This window comes from Scyliorhinus torazame, chromosome 29 (assembly GCF_047496885.1).
Source record: "Scyliorhinus torazame isolate Kashiwa2021f chromosome 29, sScyTor2.1, whole genome shotgun sequence".
Classification (NCBI taxonomy): Eukaryota; Metazoa; Chordata; class Chondrichthyes; order Carcharhiniformes; family Scyliorhinidae; genus Scyliorhinus; species Scyliorhinus torazame.
The window spans coordinates 26,615,797-26,636,577 of NC_092735.1; the positions used below are offsets into that span (position 1 = coordinate 26,615,797).

Genomic DNA, 20,781 nt, shown 5'->3' on the forward strand with positions numbered 1-20,781 from the left:
CCCCCACCACCTGGCCTGCAAAATCCTACCAACTGTCCTGGCTTGGTACAATTCACGCCTCTTTAACCTGGGGTTACCCCATCTCTGGATCTGTAAAGATTTAATCACCTGCTAATGCTCGTATTCCAAGCATTGTTTGGCATCTTTGAATTTGTCTATATATGTGTTCCTGGAACAGACCTCTTCATTCACCTGAGGAAGGAGCAGCGCTCCGAAAGCTAGTGACATCGAAACAAACCTGTTGGACTTTAACCTGGTGTTGTAAGACTTTGTACTCTTTCTTTTTGGGCTGTGCTCCACTCGTTATTTTGGAGCACCTCCCTTTTGTTTTATCCATTAGTTATTTTGCGTTCTTTTGCTTAGTTGACACACATCACGCCAGTGTAAGTGGCGGATGTTAACTCCTGCTACGTGTAGATAAACATAGCAGGTCATCATTCACAAAAAACATGTTTTTTTCTTTCTGCCTTATTCAATTATAGTAGTTGGGCCCTATAAAAGGTCCTCAAGCTCAAGGCTCGGGTGGCTATTCAAATGCCTCGGAACAATTCTAATCTTTCGATGGGGGGGCAGCTAAGCAAATTCTGGACGAGCAACATTTAAAAAAAAAATACATTTCAGAGCAATAAATCCCATAAGCCCCCACGTGAATGGCGCAGGCGTATTTTCTCATTGCCTAACGAGCAGGACCTGGAGGCTTGGGGTATAAAAGGGCTGCGGGAAGAGCGATCTGCCTCTTGGCGGCCTGGGAGGTGGTGAGGATGGAAGTGTGGGGAAGGGAGGGAGGGTTGAGAGAGAGAGAGAGAGAGAGAGAGCGAGAGAAAGAAAGAAAGAAAGAAAGAAAGAAAGAAAGAAAGAAAAAGAGTGTTGAGAGAGAGAGTTAAGGGGGAGTGTGGAGGCTGCAGCGAGGTCTGGGGATTGGGAATCCCCTCCCCGGGGGAAGCCGCTCCATACACACGGGCGGCTGAAATTGCAACAATGGGGCGGTGGTGTCGCAGCGTTCCATTTTAGAACGTGGCCCCTTAAAGGTGCCACTCGCTCCGGCATGGTCACTTAAAATAGAAGTGAATTGGTCGTCCCCCTCTAATAAAGCGGGAGGGAGTGGAGGGGAAGAGCGGAGGATGACTGAGAACCACGAGGTGATCCCCTCCACTGTTTAGAGCGAGCATGGTCGGGAGCAAGGGACCACATTGTGAGGGTTCTCCTTTTTAGGGATGGGTGGGTCCTAAACACCTTTTAGTTTGGATGGGGAAGTTGGCCACGAAGTGTTTGAATCTTCTGGAACGTCAGCTTTATCCGTAGGGGTAAGTGTCTCCCGTCACCCGCGAGAAATGTATCGGTGCATAAACTGGTCCCCTTAATACTAATGATCATCTTGAATGGTGCTGTGGGCTAAATGGCCTCCTGCCCTTGTTTCCTATGTTTCTATAAATCCCTTTGGGACGGTGGTTTTGGGGGGGGGGGGGGGGGGGGGAGTTTAGCCTCCCAGCGTGGTTCTCACCATGATGCTAGCACTGGGCTCTGACACACTTTGTGAGGGATACACGTGCCACTCGGTGACTTGACACTCCGGGTGCCTGAGTGAGGACCCTGCTTGGAGGCCTAGAATTTAGTACTATAGGGTTCTAGATTTCCACTGCCATTTTTATGTGGGTAAAGTGCTTCCTGATTTTTACCCTGATCAGTCGAGCTCTGATTAATGTTCCCTGTTCCCTCCTGAGCAAATAGTTTATTGCTATTGAATTATTTAACATTTCCAATGCCTCAAGATCATGTAGATTACTGCGGATGCTGGAATCTGAAACCAGAAAGAAAATGCTGGAAAATCTCAGCAGGTCTGGCAGCGTCTGTAGGGAGAGAGAAGAGCTAACGTTTCGAGTCCTGATGACCCTTTGTCCACCATTTAACCGCTGATCATTACCACAAAACGGGGCAGCTCTTTTTCTCCGATTTGGAAGCCTTGTTTTGAATTAATACATTTAAACGGGGTTGGATTACAATGCTGGTTGCATGGTATTTACTCATTTTCAGGTGGTTTGTCACAATGTGATCTATGTGTAATATGTTTAAGATTCTAAATACAACTTCAGCTGATTAAATTTATCTGCTTATCCAGGTTGGAAAAACACATCTTGGGTCTGTGGAAATCACTAACTGTAAGTGTTTAGTTTTTTTGTTTTAACATTTGCCTGCTTTCCCATGTCCCCAGCACTGATGGCAATGGGCCAAACGGCCTCTTTGAGATGCCCACATTGCATGTGGTTGGTCACAAACCGAAAACTGGGACTGATGAGAGCTAGTCCCATCAATGCTGCTTCATGCTCTTGCTGGCTGGAGCCTTGTGACTGGATTGATAAATAAAACCAGTCTGACATTGTTGCCATGAACACACTTGAGTATTGATACATCACTGCCCTGGCTTTTTGAGAGGAGTCTCCTGCTTTTACCAATGATGGTTAGCACTGGGCTATGAGTGTTACTGATTCAGAAAGTGCACCTGCTGAACTGACATATCAGCAGAACTGAGGAAAAGTTTGGGAGGCTGCTCGTGGGGTTGTGACAGATTTGTTACTGTGAAATCTGCAGTTCATTTTACAGTGGCTGGATTGTGTTAAATGTGATTTACTGACTGTGCTAACAGACTTTAATTTTTGCACTAGGTGTGATTTCAACCCTGAAAACCTGAGCAGAGCCTGTTCTCCCAGATGGAAGTGGATCGACCCTACCTATACTGGATGTGCGCTTCTTGGGGAGGGGGAGGGAGAAAGTTGCATAAGGTCTTAAATTCCAGTTTTCTTTGAGGCCTCTACACTGACACTTGCTGCATGTATTGTAATGACATGGAGTGGAAGATTCCAGGCTACCTACCAACCAACAATGGTGTTATGGGCAAGGCATTTTCAAAACCCCAAAATGTATCATGGAGTTCAACCAACCTCTCCCTTTAATGGATTGTTGCTTTTGAAGCACGCGGCTTGTTCTCCAGGTGTGATATCACAATTCTGGACACGTGGGTTTTTAAATACAAAACTATGTTTATTCCATGATCTCAATTTAACCTCTTAAATAAACATTGGATCTCTTAACACCCCTTACTTCAAAGATAACCCTGAAAATATTCCAACACTAAATAATCCTTCAGTTATCCCTTTCAACATTCATGAGACTTAACACCTTTAAACAGAAACACATCAGGTTAAAGGCATTACTATTATGAGTTTAAATCACCCAAATGATCCAGAGATGGTCTTTCATGGCAGAGATCACAGCAGATCCAGCTCACTGCAAAACTCAGACACACACCCAAGCTCTTTTTCAAACTGAAACTTCAAAAACAAGTGAGCTCAGCTCTTCCCCCCCCCCCCCCCCCCCCCCCCGGTGACATCACTTCAGTACAGTAAGCAGTCTTACAACAGGTTAAAGTCCCACAGGTTTGAAACAAACCTGTGGGACTTTAACCTGGTGTTGTAAGACTTCTGACTGCTCACCCCAGTCCAACACTGGCATCTCCACATCATCACTTCAGTAATATGATCAGCTTCATCTGTTAAAGGTACATTGCTTAAACATCCATTTCTTAAAGGTACTCTCATGACAATGGTTTATAATAGAGTTGCCCAGGGCAGCACGGTCGCGCAGTGGTTAACACTGCTGCCTCATGGCACTGAGGTCCCGGGTTCCATCCCAGCTCTGGGTCACTGTCTGTGTGGAGTTTGCACATTCTCCCTGTGTCTGCGTGGGTTTTGTCCCCACAACCCAAAGATGTGCTAGGTGGATTGGCCATGCTAAATTGTCCCTTAATTGGAAAAATGAATTGAGTACTCAATTTATTTTTTTAAAAAGTAATCGAGTTGCCCTTTGGCTGCTTAGTCCTGTACAACAGAGGTGAGCTCCATGAATTGGACAGAGGTGATTCCTGTCACTTTAAAATTGACCTTGTGTAAATTGTAGGTGTCCCCCTCCCAGGCTGTTGACCGGTTTCTGAGACTCCCGTATAGCTCTGACTACCAGATATCTCTGTGAATCTCACCAGTTTGGGATATTTTGCAGTGGTGCATGTAAAGTGCTGTCTGATTAAAGTAATTTAAAAAATTTAAGTGTGTCTCTTTATTGGTAAGCTGTATTCGCTGAGTTGTGATCGACAATAACACTGAGCAATGACTTACCTCATGAAGGAGCTATGCTCCAAAGCTAGTGATTCAAAACAAACCTGTTGGACTTGGTGTTGTAAGACTTGCTGTGCCCACCCCAGTCCAATGCCAGTATCTCCACATCCATCGAGCAGGCCAACTGCAGTGGAACGAACTGATGGTGATGTCTGGAAGCCAGGAAGAGTGAGCATGCAACTGTTTGGCAAGCAGTGACTGGTACAGCTGTTGGGTGTTATGCCCAACTTGCTGACACCCCCATTTGGGAGTGTAGGGGGTGTGGGCAGCTGTTCTATTTGTTGGCAAATCCAGTGCCAGTGGAATGTTGCATTCTGCACAGTGGGCACTGACTGCCAGTATTAGCCAATAAAATCAACTAGTGTTTCAGCTAACCACCACTGAATCTGTGCTGGCACAGGTGGTAGGATCTGGGGGAGTGGTGGCACAGTGGTTAGCAATGCTGCCTCACGGCACTGGGTCACTGTCCGTGTGGTGCAATTCTCCCTGTGTCTGCATGGGTCTCGCTCCACAACACAAGATGTGCAGGGTAGGTGGATTAGCCACACTTAATATGAGGGAAAAAAAGATTGTAAAATGTGTCCTGAGAGAGGACCGTTAAGTAAGTGAACTTTCATTGGAACTGGGAAAAGTTCAAAATCAGTTTGTGCAAATAACGGGTAAAACTAAAATGAATGGGACAATGTACAAATGAGCCTCCCCTGCTCTGCAATTTGATGTGACCATGTCTGATATGATTGTGCCGTGCTTTTTGGTCTGCCTCCCCATAACCCGTGACTCGCTTGTGGATCAAAAATGTTTAACTCTGCCTTGAATGTATTTAGCGATCAGCCCTTCTGGGGAAGCGAATTCCACACTTAACCTGGAGAGAGGACGATCTGCTCAACCTCTTCCATGTAAGACGGGCCCCTTCGTACCAGGAATCAGTCGAGCAAATGTGGGCTGCTGCAAGGATTTCCTAGAATCCCCAGTGCAGAAGGAGACCACTCGGCGTGTGCGGTCTGCACTGCCCCTCTGAAAGAGTACCCCATCCTAGACCTTCACCCTGGTCCTGTAGAAACAAATTATCTTTGTAGCAAGGCACAGTTAGAAGTCTTACAACACCAGGTTAAAGTCATCGGGCGAGGGGGTGGCATGTGGTGCAATGGTTAGCACTGGGACTGGCGCTGAGGACCCGGTTTTGAATCTTGGCCACTGTCCATGTGGAGTTTGCACATTTTCCTCATGGGTTTCACCCCCACAACCCAAAGATGTGCAGGTTAGGTGGATTGGCCGTGCTAAATTGCCCCTTAATTGGAAACACAAATAATTGGGTACTCTAAATTTATTTTTTAAAAAGGCACCACGTGATGAAGGAGCAGCGCTCCGAAAGCTAGTGATTCGAAACAAACCTGTTGGACTTTAACCTGGTGTAAGGCTTCTTACTGTGCCCACCCCAGTCCCAACGCCAGCATCTCCACATCATGCACAGCTTTGGACACTAAGGGCCAATCCACCTCACCTGCTCATCTTTGGAGTGAGGGAGGAAAGACACGGAGAACGTGCATGCGGTCACCCAAGGCTGCAGTTGAACCCGAGTCCCTGGCACTTGATGGGCAGCTGAATACAAAGAGCTGCTGTTCCTCACGCTTGGGTTGAGCTGCAATGGGCCAAGGACAAGGTGGAGAATTAAAATGACAGGTATCTGGGAGTTTGGGATCACGTCTGCGATACAGGAGCAATGTTCTGCAAAGTGTTGCCACTATTTTCCAGGTCCATGGAACCAATAGAATTGGATGTAAAAGATAAGTGACAAACCAGCTGTGTTTGATGTGAGGGAGGTACAGGACAGGTTGGCTTTGATCTCGCTGGCCCTGTAGAAAGGCACAATAAGACGTCTTACAACACCAAGTTAAAGTCATCAGGTGATGGAAGGAGCTGCGCTCCGAAAGCTGGTGATTCGAAACAAAACCTGTTGGGACTTAAAATCTGGTGTGAGACTTGGACTGCCCACCCCAGTGCAATGCCGGCATCTCCACATCATTTGTAGAAAGGTACAGTTGATTTTCATGTAGCTCGTTGCTAGTGCTCTAGTTGCCTTTTCACTGGGGAAGGTGGAGTTTGCACGAGTCCAGGTTTCTCCGTGGCCTTCCAGGCAGGTAAACCTGCAGATCCACTTTTGGTTTGTTTTGATTTTTCAATAGTTAATGCAACCTCTGCTGCCATCTGTTGCTCAGGGTATGCAAGTGCCTGAAGGTTTCCAGCATCTGGCGTTTTGTTTTTGTTTCCTTGTGTACTGCTTCTCGGGCCCCAAATGGACTGGCTCGAAGCAGCTATTCTGGAGAATGTACGAGGTTCCCTGTCGGTCATCACTCAGTGATTGCTAATCGTTCTGTTTGGATTGTCTGTGGCTTTGGTCATCCCCATCCCGGGAAGCTTGCTGATAGATGTCTCATTTTACAGCAGCCACTTGGACAACATATTGGAGGGTTGTTTGTGACATTGGAATTACAGAGCAGCAAGAGTTGGTACGCCTAGAGAGAGAAAAGATGACAAATGCAGCGAATTTTTTTTCCCCAATTAAGGAGCAATTTAGTGTGGCCAATTCACCTACCCTGCACATCTTTGGGTTAACAAACATAGAACAGTACAGCACAGAACTGGCCCTTTGGCCCTCGATGTTGTGCTTTACCAGTCTATGTCATTCTGGTGTGCTCCATGTGCCTATTGTGGGGGCGAAACCCACGCAGACACTGGGAGAATGTGCAAAATCCACACGGACAGTGACCCGGTGCCAGGATCGAACCCGGGTTCTCGCCACCGTGAGGCAGTAGTGCTATCCACTGCTGCCCACAAATGCAAGGAAAACAGGCTTGGTTTTGGAGTGTTGGGGCAGTTTAGTTCAGGGCAGGATGTTGGAACACGGAGGGCGGGATTGTGGTCAGCACTGCATCTCAGCGCCAGGGACCTGGGGCCAATTCCGGACTTGGGTAACTGTGGAGTTTGTACTTTCTCCCAGTGGCAACGTGGGTTTCCTCCGGGTGCTCCAGGTCCCCCCCCCCCCCCCCCCCCCAACGGTCCAAAGATATGCAGGTTAGGTGGATTGGCCATGATCAATTGCCCTTAGTGTCCAAAGATGTGCAGAGATAGGGCAATGGAATGTGTCTAGATGGGTGCTCTTTCAGAGGGTCACTGGAGACTCGATGGACTGAATGGCCTCCTTCTACACTTGGAGTTGATGGGTATATGCTAAGACTTTCTCCTGGCTGGAAAACTAGGAGCACTGTCTGGGAATAAGGTGTTGACAATTATGACAGATTAGGAGAAATCTTAGGAATCTCCACCCATGTTGGTGATTGAGTATATTCACGATTGAAATCCATAGATTTTTTGACACTTGGGAATAGAGAGGTACGTGAAGTTGGATGCAAATCAGCCATGATATTAAATGGTAGAAACTAGGTACTGGGTGGGATTCTCAGTTGCCTGACGCAGATATCGTAATCTGGCTAACACTGAGTCCACAAGTAAGGAATTTTCCTCTCACAGTAGGATAGTATTTAAAGCAGTGCAGACTTGTCGGAGGACAAGGGGGAAACTGAAACAAACCAGTTGAAACAGCGTTTTGATTATTTTATCTTATACCTCGACCACCGGTTTACACTCATCCCACATGCAACACCTTCATTTTAAGCAGCATCTATTGGTTGCAGAATGGTGATTTTTTTTCCTGTAAAGAACAACAAAATTAGATGATGAGTCAATGTACCTTTAAGTTGCTGGTGTTGGTTAAGGCAATAATTTTAATGAGAATTCCCTTGATTTTTAAATAAAGCTATGGGGTCTTTCGTAATCCACATAAGTAGTCAGAGAAGAAGCTTGACGACTCATTGCAATATGGAGGTGCAAGATTACAGTGAAATAGGAGTTGGAAACAGTATGCTGGAGTGGCTTTCACACAGTTGCATTGTAAAACAGGATACCGCCCTGGTCTCACCTGTCCTTGAATTGCATCGAAGATTCTGGTTCTCAATCTCCTGGCGTTCCTGCCTCTGTGCAATCTGTCTCCAGTCCTCTGCTTCAATTGACTCAAAGTTGGAGAGGCGGGCGGCACGGTGGCGCAGTGGGTTAGCACTGCGGCCTCACGGCACCGAGGACCCGGGTTCGATCCAGGCCCTGGATCACTGTCCGTGTCTGCGTGGGTCTCACCCCCACGACCCAAAGATGTGCAGGGCAGGTAGATTGGCCACGCCAAATTACCCTCAATTGGAAAAAATAAAGAATTGGGTGTTCCAAATTTATTTTAAAAAATAAAATAAAAAATGTTGCAGAGGTGAGCATCCAAACTAGGAGTCGGGGGAGGGCCGTTTAGTCTCTCGAGTGCACCTCATTTTATAATATCATGGCTGATCTGATCAAATTTACATCCCACATACCCTCAATAACCTTTAACCCCATGGCTTAAGAAGAGTCTATCCACCTCTGCTTTAAAAATATTCAAAGATTCTGCTCCACTGCCATTTGAGGAGGAGAGTTCCAGATACACACCACCTTCTGAGCATTAATTTCACGTCATCAGTTTTAAATGGGCGACTCTTTATTTTTAAACAGTGACCCCTAGTTCTAGATTTTCTGACAAGACGAAACATCCTCTCCACTCCCACCGTGTCAATACCCCTCAGGGTCTTGTACGTTTCAATCAAGTCGCCTCTTACTCTTCTAAACCCCAGTGGATACTAGCCCAGCCCGTCCAACCTATCCTCAGTAAGAGGTCTTACAACACCAGGTAAAAGTCCAACAGGTTTGTTTGTAATCACTTGCTTTCGGAGCGCAGCTCCTTCATTTTCCTTTCCTCATAACACACCCCACCCATTCCAGGTATTAGCCTGGTAAACCTTCTCCGTACTGCTGCCAATGTATTTCCATTTTTCCTTCAATAAAGCAACCTATATTGCAGATAATACTCCAGATGTGATCTGATGTGCTGAAATTAATTCACACATCATGGGGTTGCTGTACTGATGCGCTATTGATCCAGAGTTATGGGGCTGGTTTAGCACAGTGGGCTAAACAACTGGCTTGTAATGCAGAACAAGGCAGCAGCGCGGGTTCAATTCCCGTACCCGCCTCCCTGAACAGGCGCCGGAATGTGGCGACTAGGGGCTTTTCACAGTAATTTCACTGAAGCCTACTTGTGACAATAAGCGATTATTATTACCTCTTTGCCAACAGGCGACTAACTATTCCAGGGCATATTTGCAGGAGACATCCTCTACCATAACCAGCCACCTGTAAACGTGAACCCATACAGCAAGGGTCAATCTGTCCTAGTCTGGCATCTTGGCTGAGCCATTCTGGTACCTGATGCAATGTTTACACGTGCTATTTTCAGCTAAAAAATCTCGGTGGCAACAATAAATGCAAACTCTGGTTAAACCTTTTGCCTTTGATCGTGGCGGTGACAGGCCAGTTGTGTAGGCTCAGGTCTGATACCGCCTGTGGAGAGGGAAGCAGAGTTAATGTTTCGAGGCCACATGAAGAATCTACTGGGTTTGCTGCAATATAGACTTTTGTAAACCAAAGATGTTGAAGGATATGGGACAAAGGTGGTTACATCGAGCTGGGTCACAGATCACCCATGACCTAATTGACTGGTTGGAACAAGTTTGAGGTTAAACGGCTTCTTCCTATTCCTATATTTCTATTCTTGTCTCTGCTGCTGGTGAATGTGTAATCTTGTGACTGTCAAAAGAGAGGAAATCAGCAGAGGCCATGTAGAAAGCGCAGGGGGGGGGATCTTAAAGCAATTTGGAGAGCAAAGAGGGGTATGAAAAAGCACTGTTCGGTAAGATTAGGCAGAATCCCAAGATATTCTATCAGTATATTAAGGGGGCAATCTGTGCCTGGAGCCGGACGACACTGGTAGGGTGTTAAACGAGCACTTCACGTCTGTCTTCACTCGAGAGGAGGGATGTAATGCCATGTGAGAGTACCTTTAAGAAATAGGTGTTTATAAATGGGTGTGTATATAAATATCTGTAGAGTACCTTTAAGAAATGGGTGTTTATTACTGCAGTGATGTCAGAGAGTGGGTGGCGCTGGGCTGTCTGTCAGCTTTTTACTTTCGCTTCAGGCTTTTTGCTGCAGGGTGGGTTTGGTTTCATTTTAGTTTTGGAGAAGCTGCAACCACAGCAGGATGTGTGTGAATCTCTGCAAGCTTATGAATGTCCATTTGCTGATTTCAACGTGGTAACTGTTCTCAGTAGTGAAGTTAAGCCTGATGTCTTTCTGTAAAAAAGGCGTTTTTAAGTCTTATGGATGTTAAAAGGAAAGCTTAAAGGATTACTTAGTGTTGTAGTCTTTGGGGATTGTATTTGAATTGATGGTTGCTAAGATGTTCATTGTATGTTTTAAAAAGGTTAACTTGAGTTCATAGAATAAACATTGTTTTGCTTTAAAAAATACTTTTCCATTTCTGCTCTACCACACCTGTAGAGTGGGCCGTGTGCTCCCCATACCACAATCTATTAAAAGTTGTGGGTCAGGTGAACTCCATGATACACTTTGGGGTTCTCTAAACTCTGGCCCATAACAGTAAGTTCAGAATTCGGGAGAGGGACTGTAAGGTTCTTGAACAGTTTGCCATAGGGAGTGAGGAAGTGTTGGAGGTTTTGGTGGATTTAAAAGTGGTCCAGATGAGTTGTATCCCAGGCTGCTGCGGGAGACATTCATTCCTCTGTAGCTACAGGGGCGGTGCCAGAGTTTGGAGGATAGCTAATGTGGTTCCACTTTTCAAGAAGGGTGGTCGAGATAAATCAGGGACTTTCAGGCCAGTGAGTCTCACATCAGTGGTAGGGGAATTATTGGAGAAAATGGAGTGGCAAGGTTTGATCAGGGACGGTCAGCATGGCTTTGTCAGAGGGAGGCAATGCCCAACAAATTTCATTGACTGTTTTGAGGAGGTGACCAGGTGTGTAGATGAGGGTAGTGCAGTTGATGTAGTTTATATGGATTTCAGCAAAGCCTTTGACATGGTCCCAAATCAGAAACTGATCAAAAAGATAAAAGCACATGGGATCCAGGGTAACTTGGCAAGTTGGATCCAAAACTAGGCTACAGGTAGGAGACAGAGGGTGGCGGTAGAAGGCCGTTTGTGTGACTGGAGACCAGTGCCCAATGGCTTCCCACAGGGATCAGTGCTGGGGTCCTTATTGTTTCTGTGAGATATAATATAGGTCAGGCAGCATCTGGGAAGAGAGAGAGAAACCGAGGCAATGTTCCGTGTCCATCGAAAGGAAAAGCAGAACTTCTTCAAGGTAAACATTGCTGGAAGGGAAGTGACAGTGAATGAAACAATAAAATAAAAACAAAATACTGCAGATGCTGGAGTTATGTATTCAAAATAAAGGGCGCCATGATGGTTAGCACTGCTGCCTCACAGCACCAAGGTCCCAGGTTCGATCCCGGCCCCAAGAGAATTTAAAAAAATGTATTCAAAGCAAAACATGCTGGAAAATTAATGTCACTCGAATGACGCTGGACTCCTCGTTGACTCAATGGGAGAGAATTTAAAATTAGCCAAATAGAAGTTATTGGAGTTTGGACACGAACCAAGTAGATACCTAGCTTTTCTTACTAGGAAGAGGGCAAACTCTAAGACTGTTCGCTCTGTGCTCAACTCTAAGGGTAATAGAATTAGTAAAACAGAGACACCAATAAGGCATTTAATCATAGAATTTACAGTGCAGAAGGAAGCCATTCAGCCCATTGAGTCTGCAACGGCTCTTGGAAAGAGTAGCCTACTTAAGCCCACACCTCCACCCTATCCCTGTAACCCAACCTTTTGGACACCCAAGGGGAAATTTTGCATGGCCAATCCACCTAACCTCCACATCTTTGGACTGTGGAAGGAAAGCCATGCGACACGGGGAGAAAGTGCAAACTCCACATAGAGTCACCCCAGGCTAGAATGGAACCAGAGACCCTGGAGCTGAGGCAGCAGTGCTAGCCATCATGTCACCCTGATTTATGTAAAACAGACCAATCTGGGGTCGCATATGGAGCATTTATTCTCCGCCCTTAAACTCCAACAATTTCTGAGGACAAAAGGTCGATCCTGAAAGGCAGAGAGAAAATGCTGGAAAATCACAGCAGGTCTGGCAGCATCTGTGGGGAGAGAAATAAGCTAACGTTGAGTCCAGATGACCCTAGGTCCCATTTATAAGGAATTGAATGACTTCTAAATAGATCATAGAATTTACAGTGCAGAAGGAGGCCATTCGGCCCATCAAGTCTGCACCGGCTCTTGGAAAGAGCACCCTACCCAAGGTCAACATCTCCACCCTATCCCAGTAACCCCACCCAACACTAAGGGCAATTTTGGACACTAAGGGCAATTTATCATGGCCAATCCCCCTAACCTGCACATCTTTGGACTGTGGGAGGAAACCAGAGCACCCGGAGGAAACCCACGCACACACGGGGAGGTTGTGCAGACTCCGCACAGACAGTGAGCCAAGCAGGAATCGAACCTGGGACCCTGGAGCTGTGAAGCAATTGTGCTATCCACAATGCTACCGTGCTTCCCTAGATCCTTGCTCATAGATCCTTTGATTGCGATGTACTTAAAAAAAAAAAAAGACCCAATTATTTTTTTTCCCCCAATTAAAGGACAATTTAGCGTGGCCAATCCACCTAGCCTGCACATCTTTGGGTCGTGGATGAGACCCACACAGACACGGGAAGAATGTGCAAACTCCACACGGACAGCTACCCAGGGCCGGGATTCAAACCAGGTCCTCGGCGCTGTGGGGCAGCAGTGCTAACCACTGCAACACCCATGCCCGCTCCTGTTGTCCCCGTGTCGGCAGGTTTCCTCCGGGTGCTCCGGCATCCTCCCGCAGCCCCAAAGGTGAGGTTGACCACGATCAATGCACGAGGTTACAGGGTTGGGTGGTGGGCCTGGATATAGGATGCTTCTTTCAGAAGGTCAGCGCAGACAAAATGGGCTGAGTGGCCTGCTCCTCCTTCTGCATGATGTGGAGATGCCGGCGTTGGACTGGGGTGAGCACAGTACGAAGTCTTACAACACCAGGTTAAAGTCCAACAGGTTTGTTTCGATGTCACTAGCTTTCGGAGCGCTGCTCCTTCCTCAGGTGAAACCTCCTTCTGCACTGTAGGGAGTGTCTGGAGTTGGAGAGTCCACAGCAGCAGCCACTGGCGCCCCGCACAAAGATGGCGCCCCGCACAAAGATGGCGCCCCGCACAAAGATGGCGCCCAATGTCGCAAAAGGCAGCGGGCAAAGCTGGCTGGACCAGCCCCGTCCCCCGGGCGGGGAATACAAACAAACGGCTGCGAATGGAAATACCGAATAAACTTTTATTTTGATGAGCCCCGGCGGCTGCGCTCACTTCAACCGTCGAGAGGGAAGGAACAAAAAAAAATCCGACATCGTCCGGCGCCGTCCTCCGGCGGATGTGACGCCGACGCCGAGCGCGCCTCCACCGAACTTGATTGGCAGCCGGGCGCCGGGTGACGTCGGCGCGGACCAATGGGAGGGCTGGGCGGGCGGCGGGCAATGTCGGACGGGCGCGGGCCAATGCGAGGGACGGGCCGGCCGACGGCCCAATGGGAGGGAGAGCCGGGCGGCCAATGGGCGGGGCAGATGGGCGGTCGGCCAATGGGAGGGACGGGACGGGCGGCCAACGGGAGTGGCGGATGGGCGGCGGGCGACCAATGGGAGGGGGGTAGAGGGGCGGGGACTGTGGGGGAGGGAGGGGAGGAGAGGAAGGCCCAGTGCAGAGTTCGGTTGCGCCCGCGGGTTCCCCTGAAGTTGTCAAAGCTGCGGGAGAGGTGGGAGAGGGGGAAAGTTCCACCCGGCCCGGAAATCACCCGCCGCCGGGTAAGGAGGTAATGATCCAACCGGCCCTTGACAGCAATGTTATGTGAAGGGGTAGATCCTGTTTAAATTGCTGCATTATTATTGGTGAGGGGGGGGAGTGTTGATGGTGAGGAGGGTGTTGATGGTGAGGGGGGGTGTTGATGGTGAGGGGGGATGTTGATGGTGAGGGGGGATGTTGATGGTGAGGGGGGGAGTGTTGATGGTGAGGGGGGGGAGTGTTGATGGTGAGGGGGGAGTGTTGATGGTGAGGAGGGGGGTGTTGATGGTGAGGAGGGTGTTGATGGTGAGGGGGGTGTTGATGGTGGGGAGGGGGTGTTGATGGTGAGGAGGGGGAGTGTTGATGGTGAGGAGGGGGGTGTTGATGGTGGGGGGGGGTGTTGATGGTGAGGGGGGAGTGTTGATGGTGAGGGGGGGAGTGTTGATGGTGAGGGGGGGAGTGTTGATGGTGAGGGGGGGAGTGTTGATGGTGAGGGGGGGAGTGTTGATGGTGAGGGGGGAGTGTTGATGGTGAGGGGGGGAGTGTTGATGGTGAGGGGGGGAGTGTTGATGGTGAGGGGGGGAGTGTTGATGGTGAGGGGGGGAGTGTTGATGGTGAGGGGAGTGTTGATGGTGAGGGGGGGTGTTGATGGTGAGGGGGGGTGTTGATGGTGAGGGGAGTGTTGATGGTGAGGGGGGTGTTGATGGTGAGGGGGGAGTGTTGATGGTGAGGAGGGGGTGTGTTGATGGTGAGGAGGGGGAGTGTTGATGGTGAGGAGGGGGAGTGTTGATGGTGAGGAGGGTGTTGATGGTGAGGGGGGTGTTGATGGTGGGGAGGGGGGTGTTGATGGTGAGGAGGGGGAGAGTTGATGGTGAGGGGGGGGATGTTGATGGTGAGGGGGTGGTTGATGGTGGGGAGGGGGTGTTGATGGTGGGGAGGGGGTGTTGATGGTGAGGGGGGGTGTTGATGGTGAGGGGGGGTGTTGATGGTGGGGAGGGGGGTGTTGATGGTGAGGGGGGAGTGTTGATGGTGAGGGGGGAGTGTTGATGGTGGGGGGGGATGTTGATGGTGGGGGGGGTGTTGATGGTGAGGGGGGTGTTGATGGTGGGGGAGTGTTGATGGTGAGGGGGGGGTGTTGATGTTGTTGATGGTGAGGGGGGGGGGTGTTGATGGTGGGGAGGGGGTGTTGATGGTGGGGAGGGGGTGTTGATGGTGAGGGGGGGTGTTGATGGTGGGGAGGGGGTGTTGATGGTGGGGAGGGGGTGTTGATGGTGAGGGGGGATGTTGATGGTGAGGAGGGGGTGTTGATGGTGAGGGGGGTGTTGATGGTGAGGGGGGTGTTGATGGTGAGGGGAGTGTTGATGGTGAGGGGGGGAGTGTTGATGGTGAGGGGGGAGTGTTGATGGTGGGGGGGGAGTGTTGATGGTGGGGGGGGAGTGTTGATGGTGGGGGGGGAGTGTTGATGGTGGGGGGGGGTGTTGATGGTGAGGGGGGTGTTGATGGTGGGGGAGTGTTGATGGTGAGGGGGGGTGTTGATGTTGTTGATGGTGAGGGGGGGGGGTGTTGATGGTGAGGAAGGGGTGTTGATGTTGTTGATGGTGAGGGGAGGGTTTGATGGTGAGGGAGGGGCTGTTTTGTTTACTGCATGATTGTCTGAGGCCCAGGCTGGGATCCTCGCTCTCTTTCTGCATCAAACACCAGGGACTTTAAAACCTCTGACTTTTACAACCCGCCCCCTCAAATCTCTGACTTGGCTCAAGAAAAAGAAACACCATCCTCATGTGTGGAAAGCAAACACAAGTTTCAAAAATGGCTTTGAGTCGTGAATCAGAAACTAAATGATTTGCCTGGTGTGGGAGATCTGATCCCTGGTTATTTTATTTTTGGTGCCAGTTGTAAACTTGATGTGTTTTGTCTGACCCAAACCCCTTCCACTCTCACACCACACACACCCCTCCACTTCAAGTACTGTAATAGTTGTTGATCTGACCTTCTGCTTGCTAGCCAGCTTTGTATTCCTCCGGATTTTGAGCCATTGGATGTTGCAACATTCGTCAAATCCATGACTTGGGTGCAAGAAAATCCACAAAAGGAAATACCGGGTCCTGCTTTTAATCTGTGAGAAAACATCGAGCGAGAGGCAGCGATAGAGAATAATCTGCGTTCTGCACAGTTACTGATCTGTCCGGTTTGGTTGTTCTGTATGGCGCAATGTGTTTCCATCAAGCAGACCCAGGGAAAATAAAATTGAGCTTTGAAGAATGATAAATCGGCTTTTGTATTGCACTCGTCAGGATAAGAAAATACCGCCTGTAATGGGGAAAACAACAACTAATACTGTAGGAGAAGAAGTAAAGTCGCCATTTTCCCAGATGACCATGGGCTGCTTTCCCCTTTGATGGGGGAGGGCTGACTGGTGGTGATTTAACCTGAGGATCATCACACCTCAGGCGAGGGGCAAGGGTGAGAAGGCTGGATAACCTCTGCCGGTACGGGAATCAAACCCACACCGTTGGCCTCATCCGCATCAGAAGCCAGCTGTCCAGTCCGCTGAGCTAAACCGGCACCTGTGAGAAGAGAGAGCGGATTGGTTGGCAACTTTTCTTCACGTTTATCTTTTTATTTTAAGAACGAAAGGTTTCGTTTTGCAATGGATGGAGCCTCCCAGGCTTGTAGTAGGATGCATGTAGGTGCTTGTGGTTCTCAGCTGTGGTGTTGTGGGGGATCTATCTGCGCATACGTGGGGGAAGAGGTGGAATGGAAGGTTTGAGTGTCAGTGTGCGGCTTCTGCCAGCCCACTCCAGGAGTGGCACTGATGGATGGAGTAGCAGTTGACTGCTAATCTTGCTGAGGTGTGTGTGGTCTGGTGAATTGGAAAATATGTTTTTTTTATTTGAGCCAGGCAATAGCTGCCGCAGTGGCTAAACGGAGACCTCGGAGCAAGCCGCTGAATTTTGTAAGGGGCAGTCTTCAATGGTGTGCTGATTAGTTTTCATTTGGTAGCAGTTAGCCTCTCAACGCTGGGATGCGGGGCAGGTCCGATGGTGCAGGAATTCATATTGCGGGCAGTTTTAGATGTGGTGATACCCGAATCCTGAGCTTGCTGGATTCGATTTGCACGGTAGCACAGTAGCACTGATGCTTCACAGTGCCAGGGTCCCAGGTTCGAGTCCTGGCTTGGGGTCACTGTGTGGAGTCTGCACATTCTCCCCGTGTCTGCGTGGGTTTCCTCCAGCTGCTCCGATTTCCTCCCACAAGTCCCGAAAGAAAATCCCTCCATACCCGGGATCAACCCCGTGAACCTTCTCTGGACTGTCTCCAATGCCAGAATATCATTCCTTTTTTTTAAAATAAATATTTTATTGAAAATTTTTGGTCAACCAACACAGTACATTGTGCATCCTTTACACAATATTATAACAACACAGATATCAATGACCTATTTTATATAAACAAAAAACAAAAACCAAAAAATGAATAAATATTAAATAACAAACATGAAAACTGGCCCTAATTGGCAACTGCCTTGTCACAAGCTACACCCCCCCCCCCCCCCAAATCCTGGGCTGCTGCTGCTGCCTTCTTTTTTTCCCCCCATCTATCTATCCGCAAGATATTCGACGAACGGTTGCCACCGCCTGGTGAACCCTTGAGCCGACCCCCTTAGGACGAACTTAATCCGCTCTAGTTTTATAAACCCCGCCATATCATTTATCCAGGTCTCCACCCCCGGGGGCTTGGCTTCTTTCCACATTAACAAGATCCTGTGCCGGGCTACTAGGGACGCAAAGGCCAAAACATCGGCCTCTCTCGCCTCCTGCACTCCCGGCTCTTGTGCAACCCCAAATATAGCCAACCCCCAGCTTGGTTCGACCCGGACTCCTACTACTTTTGAAAGCACCTTTGTCACCCCCATCCAAAACCCCTGTAGTGCCGGGCATGCCCAAAACATATGGGTATGATTCGCTGGGCTTCTCGAGCACCTCGCACACCTATCCTCCACCCCAAAAAATTTACTGAGCCGTGTTCCAGTCATATGTGCCCTGTGTAATACCTTAAACTGAATCAGGCTTAGCCTGGCACACGAGGACGACGAGTTTACCCTGCTTAGGGCATCTGCCCACAGCCCCTCCTCGATCTCCTCCCCTAGCTCTTCTTCCCATTTCCCTTTTAGTTCATCCACCATAGTCTCCCCCTCGTCCCTCATTTCCCTATATATATCTGACACCTTACCATCCCCCACCCATGTCTTTGAGATCACTCTGTCCTGCACCTCTTGTGTCGGGAGCTGCGGAAATTCCCTCACCTGTTGCCTCGCAAAAGCCCTCAATTGCATATACCTGAATGCATTCCCTTGGGGCAACCCATATTTCTCGGTCAGCGCTCCCAGACTCGCGAACTTCCCATCCACAAATAGATCTTTCAGTTGCGTTATTCCTGCTCTTTGCCACATTCCATATCCCCCATCCATTCCCCCCGGGGCAAACCTATGGTTGTTTCTTATCGGGGACCCCCCCAATGCTCCAGTCCTTCCCCTATGTCGTCTCCACTGTCCCCAAATCTTCAGTGTAGCTACCACCACCGGGCTTGTGGTGTAGTTCCTCGGTGAGAACGGCAATGGGGCTGTCACCATAGCCTGCAGGCTAGTCCCCCTACAGGACGCCCTCTCTAATCTCTTCCACGCCGCTCCCTCCTCCTCTCCCATCCACTTACTCACCATTGAAATATTAGCGGCCCAATAGTACTCACTTAGGCTCGGTAGTGCCAGCCCCCCCCCTATCCCTACTACGCTGTAAGAATCCCTTCCTCACTCTCGGAGTCTTCCCGGCCCAAACAAAACCCATGATGCTCTTTTCTATCCTTTTAAAAAAAAGCCTTCGTGATCACCACCGGGAGGCACTGAAACACAAAGAGGAATCTCGGGAGGACCACCATCTTAACCGCCTGCACCCTCCCTGCCATTGACAGGGCTACCATATCCCATCTCTTGAAATCTTCCTCCATCTGCTCCACCAACCGCGTTAAATTTAACCTGTGCAATGTGCCCCAATTCTTAGCTATCTGGATCCCCAGGTAACGAAAGTCTCTTGTTACCTTCCTCAACGGTAGGTCCTCTATTTCTCTACTCTGCTCCCCTGGATGCACCACAAACAGCTCACTCTTCCCCATGTTCAGTTTATACCCTGAAAACTCCCCAAACTCCCCAAGTATCCGCATTATTTCTGGCATCCCCTCCGCCGGATCCGCCACATATAGTAGCAAATCATCCGCATACAAAGATACCCGGTGTTCTTCTCCTCCCCTAAGTACTCCCCTCCATCTCTTGGAACCCCTCAGCGCTATCGCCAGGGGCTCAATCGCCAGTGCAAACAGTAATGGGGACAGAGGACATCCCTGCCTAGTCCCTCTATGGAGCCGAAAATATGCCGATCCCCGTCCATTCGTGACCACACTCGCCACTGGGGCCCTATACAATAGCTGCACCCATCTAACATACCCCTCTCCAAAACCAAATCTCCTCAACACCTCCCACAAATAATCCCATTCTACTCTATCAAATGCTTTCTCGGCATCCATCGCCACTACTATCTCCGTTTCACCCTCTGGTGGGGCCATCATCATTACCCCTAGCAGCCTCCGTATATTCGTGTTCAGCTGTCTCCCCTTCACAAACCCAGTTTGGTCCTCGTGAACCACCCCCGGGACACATTCCTCTATTCTCATTGCCATTACCTTGGCCAGGACCTTGGCATCCACATTTAGGAGGGAAATTGGTCTGTAGGACCCGCATTGTAGCGGGTCCTTTTCCTTCTTTAAGAGAAGCGATATCGTTGCTTCAGACATAGTCGGGGGCAGTTGTCCCCTTTCCTTTGCCTCGTTAAAGGTCCTCGTCAGTACCGGGGCGAGCAAGTCCAAATATTTCCTATAGAATTCAACTGGGAATCCGTCCGGTCCCGGGGCCTTTCCCGTCTGCATACTCCTAATTCCTTTCACCACTTCTTCTACCTCGATCTGTGCTCCCAGTCCCACCCTTTCCTGCTCTTTCACCTTGGGAATTTCCAGCCGATCCAAAAAGTCCATCATTCTCTCCCTCCCATCCGGGGGTTGGGCTTCATATAATTTTTTATAAAATGTCTTGAACACTTCATTCACTCTCTCCGCTCCCCGCTCCATCTCTCCGTCCTCGTCCCTCACTCCCCCTATTTCCCTCGCTGCTCCCCTTTTCCTCAATTGGTGTGCCAGCAATCTGCTCGCCTTCTCTCCATATTCATACTGAACACCCTGCGCCTTCCTCCATTGTGCCTCTGCAGTGCCTGTAGTCAGCAAGTCAAATTCCACATGCAGCCTTTGCCTTTCCCTGTACAATCCCTCCTCCGGTGCTTCCGCATATTGTCTGTCCACCCTCAAAAGTTCTTGCAGCAACCGCTCCCGTTCCTTACTCTCCTGCTTCCCTTTATGTGCCCTTATTGATATCAGCTCCCCCCTAACCACCGCCTTCAACGCCTCCCAGACCACTCCCACCTGGACCTCCCCATTGTCATTGAGTTCCAAGTACTTTTCAATACATCCCCTCACCCTTAGACACACCCCCTCATCCGCCATTAGTCCCATGTCCATTCTCCAGGGTGGGCGCCCTCCTGTTTCCTCCCCTATCTCCAAGTCCACCCAGTGTGGGGCATGATCCGAAATGGCTATCGCCGTATATTCCGTTCCCCTCACCTTCGGGATCAATGCCCTACCCAGCACAAAAAAGTCT

General features: G+C 49.2%; 1 protein-coding gene, 1 long non-coding RNA gene and 1 other non-coding gene across 5 annotated transcripts in view; all 3 read left to right on the forward strand.

The window, feature by feature from the left end:
- Positions 1-806: 806 nt before the first annotated feature.
- LOC140403965 (uncharacterized) lies at positions 807-4,097 on the forward strand. The gene is made up of 3 exons (XR_011938444.1): positions 807-1,304; positions 2,117-2,156; positions 2,661-4,097. It is a non-coding gene; the product is annotated as an uncharacterized lncRNA (long non-coding RNA).
- On the forward strand, positions 1,495-1,588 carry LOC140404172 (small nucleolar RNA SNORD88). The gene has a single exon (XR_011938472.1). It is a non-coding gene; the product is annotated as a small nucleolar RNA SNORD88 (small nucleolar RNA).
- A 9,820-nt stretch (positions 4,098-13,917) lies between the features above and the next one.
- The window catches only part of LOC140403966 (DNA polymerase delta catalytic subunit-like), a 306,416-nt gene continuing 299,552 nt past the window's right edge, over positions 13,918-20,781 (forward strand). For 2 of the 3 annotated variants that reach the window (XM_072492263.1, XM_072492265.1), the window contains exon 1: positions 13,918-14,055. The gene's annotated coding sequence lies outside the window, so the exon portion shown is untranslated. The remainder of the gene's footprint in view (positions 14,056-20,781) is intronic. The other variant, XM_072492264.1, reaches the window with a different exon arrangement.